Source organism: Octodon degus, unplaced genomic scaffold, assembly GCF_000260255.1.
Source record: "Octodon degus isolate 3935 unplaced genomic scaffold, OctDeg1.0 scaffold00055, whole genome shotgun sequence".
Taxonomy (NCBI): Eukaryota; Metazoa; Chordata; class Mammalia; order Rodentia; family Octodontidae; genus Octodon; species Octodon degus.
In genome coordinates this window covers 13,029,711-13,034,493 of record NW_004524631.1, presented here as the reverse complement: position 1 = coordinate 13,034,493, position 4,783 = coordinate 13,029,711, and the positions used below count along the sequence as shown (strand labels likewise).

The 4,783-nt window shown below is 39.1% G+C and overlaps 1 pseudogene; it reads right to left on the bottom strand.

Annotated features, from left to right (window-relative positions):
• Positions 1-3,281: 3,281 nt before the first annotated feature.
• LOC101564054 lies at positions 3,282-4,288 on the bottom strand (annotated as a pseudogene).
• Positions 4,289-4,783: the final 495 nt, after the last annotated feature.

Below are 4,783 nucleotides of genomic sequence, written 5' to 3'. Positions count from 1 at the left end.
TATCTGTGTATTCAAAATGGTTAGGATAGATATATAGTTACATTCTCTTAATGAATAGAGGGATTTGTTGTAATAGTGTTTGTAAATAGGATATGTCTGCATCTTGTATAGCAATTAACCACTAGGAAGAATGTATGCAGTGTGTTAATTATTTAAACTGTCCTATCAATTTGGTTTGAAACTGTCTCGCTGTTATTTGTTTCTCAATAAAATCATGAGGAAAAAAAATGAACTAAAAAACACTATGGCCCCACAATTTAAAGACCCAGTGCAGAAATGGGCATCTGAGATGAACACACATTTCTCAGCGGATGAAATTAAAGAAGCGAATAAACATATGAAAAAGTGCTCCACATCACTATCCTTCCATGAAATGCAAAGTAAAACAACATTGAGATATCATCCCACCCCAGAAAGGTTGGCTATCACAAAGAAATCAACCAACAACAAATGTTGGAGAGAATGTGGGGAAAAAGGTACCCTTCTCCACTGCTGTTGGGAATGTAGACTGGTGCTACTGTTATAGAAATCAGTGTGGAGACTCCTTAGAAAACTTGGACTGGAAATCCCATTGAATCCAACTATTCCTCTACTGGGAATTTTCCCGGAGGATCTGAAAACATCATATCATAATAATATATGTGTGCCTATGTTTATAGCAGCACAATTTGTGATAGCCCAATCTTGGAAACAATCAAGATGCCCATCACCTGAGGAATGGATGAAAAAGATGTGGTATTTTTATACATAGGAGTATTACTCAGCTATAAGGAATGATAAGCTTGAAGCCTTTATAGTGAAGTGGATACCACTTGAAGATATACTCATAAGTGAAATAAACCAGACACACATGTGTAAATATCATATCGTTTCCCTAGTAGAAGAACTCAAAAGGAGAAATACAAATAGAAAGGTATAGTACAGCTAAAAGGAAAGCAAGAACTTGAGGACTAGAAAATGAAAAGAGAGCAAGGAGAAGAGCTAGTAAACATGACAGGTGCAAGCCATACTGTTATATGTAGAAGATGAGTAAGGCAATAATCCTGAGAACCTTCAGAAGATTTTTAAATCTTGCAGTTAATTGGAAAGATTCTCACCCTGACTAGCTATATATACAGACACCTGTGAACTAAGCAACCGCACTGATGATGGCAATTTGTAATAGTAGTTTCATGCTTGGAGTGCCTGTCATTCTGGTCTTCTGAATATGGACTGCTTGTCATGACATGCCAGTTGCTGCTCTGCTGTCTCTTGGGTAGATGATTGTTCAAAAAGTAGAGGGTGGTGAATGAAGGCAGGAGACAGGAAAAGGGATGTTGTGGGACATCCTGCTTCAAGGTTGTATATGGTTAGATTTTTGGATTTACTTGTAAACATAAAAATTATATAATTCTTTATGCCTATTTTTAAAATATATTTTAATTTTTAAATGTTTTTTCATCATATTCTGTAGGGACTTAAAGTTGAACATATCAATACTTGATGAAAAATACCTGTTCCGTATTATGCCTAAGATGTTTAATCTTCAGATAGATAGTGAGGTTAAGCTTAACAACCTAGGTTGTATGGTAATAGCAATAAGCTTCTCTTCTGGAGGGTTAACAACCAAAGTTGCAAACCAAAATTAGAGAAAAAGGAGGGCCACAAGGAAAGCCAACATTTTGGCCCTAGGCTTTCAAGGTCAATTAAGACTCAGGACATATGAGAACTTGTACCGTAATGTCATGTAACTCAGTAGTGTCCCAAATTTTCTGATCAAGGAGATTATGGGGCCAAAGAGAAAAGTGATCAATGATGTAGAGTGTGCCTAAGGAGAGTCACATGGAGAGAAAACATTCTTTCAGGCTTTCACAGGTAGCACATTGGCCAAGCAATGGCTGTCACTCATCCACATGGCTGACAATGACAAAGGATCTACATTCTGAGGTACAGGATCTCATGATATACCCTGAGGGGATTTGACTGACCTTATCAGGTCCAAAAGCTACAAATCTTGTTGCATAGGTCTTGCTTTATGTTGTTGTTAACCATCCAGTAGAAAAGTATAAAAATGAAGTACAAGAAATAAAGCCCTATTGTTATGTTGATCTGTAGGGGACTCAGGTCAACAATTTCTGACATTGAGTGGAAGTCCCAATAGTGTTTTTTTTTAATTTTTTCAAAGTTTTATTGATAAACAGATAGCAATGAGACAGTTTCAAATCAAATCGGAAGCACAGTTTCAACAAATAACACACTGCACATATTCTTCTTAGTGGTTAATTGCTGCACAAGATGCGGACCTGTGATCCTATTCACAAACATCATTAGAACAAATCATTCTATTCATTAAGAGAATGCAACCATATATCCATCCCAACCTCTTTGAATACACAGATACAAAATGGGCATTCATCTGTATGCCCCATTTTTTCTAAGTTCCGTTATTGAATATTATAGGTGTGTAAACTCAGCAAAATATTCTAAAAGAGTCCAGTAGCCCACAATAGCATTGGGTCCCCTGTTTAACTGGCAATGTCAGAAATTATTGACCTGAGTCCCCCACAGCTCAACTTAACAGCATGGCTTCATTTCCTATACTTCAACCTAATAGTGTTTTGAATTACTGGACTCTTTTAGAATATTTTTGCTGAGTTAACACACCTATAATATTCAAATGACAGAACTAAACAAAAAAAGGGATATATAAATGGATGTCCAAAAAAAATGAATGTCCATTTTGTATCTGTGTATTCAATATGCTTAGGATAGAGATATTATGAATAGAGGTATTTTTTCTAATAGTGTTTGTAAATAGGATATCATGTCTGCATCTTGTACAGCAAATAACCACCAGGAAGACAGTATGCAATGCGTTAATTATTGAAACTGTCCTACCAATTTTATTTGAAACTGTGTCATTGCTATTTGTGTGTCAATAAAATTATGGAATCAATAAACAAATAAAGCATAAAAAAAGAAAAATAAAGCCCTAGGGATACTGCTCAGTGCAAATTCCTTATGTTTGATCCCCAGTATTATAAAAATAAAAGGCACATTTTTTTTGTAAATTATAAGTGGAATTTAGAAAGAAAGAAATCAAACATTTTTGTCTCATTTTGTTTTCCTGTATTAAAAAAAAGACCAGTATCAAGGTATGTTGGGGATGAGAGATACCCCTGAGTACAGAGAAATGGGGCACAAGACGGATAAGCCTCAAAAGGAAGGTAGTTGGGGAATGCCATTAAGACAACAAAATTTTCTTTGGAAAATATTGCAGGAGCATCACAGTCTCAGAGAGAATGGCAGAGGTCTCCTTCCCAGTGGGGGTTCTCTCAAGTATCTGGAAGGGAAATGGCAGCTTCTCTTCCTTCTGTGGCAGCCGCTCCACTGCTTACTCTGGATCACCTTCTTCCTTACGTAGGTAAGAGTGCTGCAGGGCTCGGAAGGCAGAGATTCACTTGTGTGGGTTAAATGTCAGCATTTGCAGCAGCATCTGTGCTCCAGACTCCTCCATCTCAGGTATCACTGACTGCTCGGGGCGAGGCCCTCTGGGGGAAAAGGCTCCTCAGGATAAAGATACATCTTGAGGCCAGTCATCATCCTCTGGAGGCAGCCCAATCAAGTCAAAGATTTTGCCCAACTGGTCAGCTTCAGAGTTTCCACAGAAAAGAAGTTTTTGGCGAAACAACTCTACGAAGATACAGCCAATACTCCACATGTCCACCGGTGTTGTGTATGTAGACTGCAGAATAACTTCGGGCACCCAGTACCAGAGTGTAACCATGACTGGTGTAAGGGCCATCTGGTAGCTGTAGATTCTTGCTAGACCAGAGTCTGCCAGCTTGACTGTTCCACCACTTGTCACCAGAATGTTCTCTGGTTTCAGGTCTCAGTGAACGATGCAGTTGGCATGAAGGAAATCTAGGCCCCTCAGAAACTGACACATTAGATCCTTGATGGTTTCATTCGGCAGGCCTGGTGGTGGGGCCTTGTCCAGATATGTCCTTAGGTCTTGGTCTATATGCTCAAACACTAGGATCACCTTGATCTCCTGGTCAGTTTGGGAAGTGGCATAGACATCCATCAGCCGGACAACACTGGGATGCTCAAATGCCTCCAGCCGCCTTAGTAAGGCCACCTCACGTACTGTGCTGATGGGCTGGCCTCCTCCAGCTCCTCCTCCATTGGGGATTCTCACATGCTTGAGGGCTATGAAGTGGCCACTGTGAGGGTCATGGGCCTTGTACACAGTCCCATAAGAACCGACACCAATCTCAGCCATTGGCTCATATCGAGAGGTAGTCATTCTCAGATCAGGGGAGACCCTCACACAAAAGAGATCATACATAAAACATGACCTGCATTGAAGTTGCTATATCCCAGTCTCGAAATCAAACATTTAATACAAAATCAGCAAAATAAGTCCCAATAATATAGAAAGTAGTAAGAAGAAATTGAGTTATCAGTAAAGACTCTCCATGCATGCCAAGGATAGTGGGCCATGCCTGTAATGCCTGACTCTGGGAGGCTGAGGCAGGAGCTGCAAGTTCAAGCCCAGACTAGGCAATTTAGTAAGACTGTCTCAAAAAATATACAAGGGTGGGGATGTAGCACAGTGTGAAAGCCCTGGATTCAATCTCCAGTAATGCCAAAAAAAAGGTATTGGGTTTCATTAACAAAATAATGAATAGATGCAAATCTATATCTATATCTACATCTATATCTGTCAAAGGCATCTAATTAAAAAGAATGTTAAGAATTGAGAGGAAGCTATTACACATGCAGGAGAGATTTTTAATAA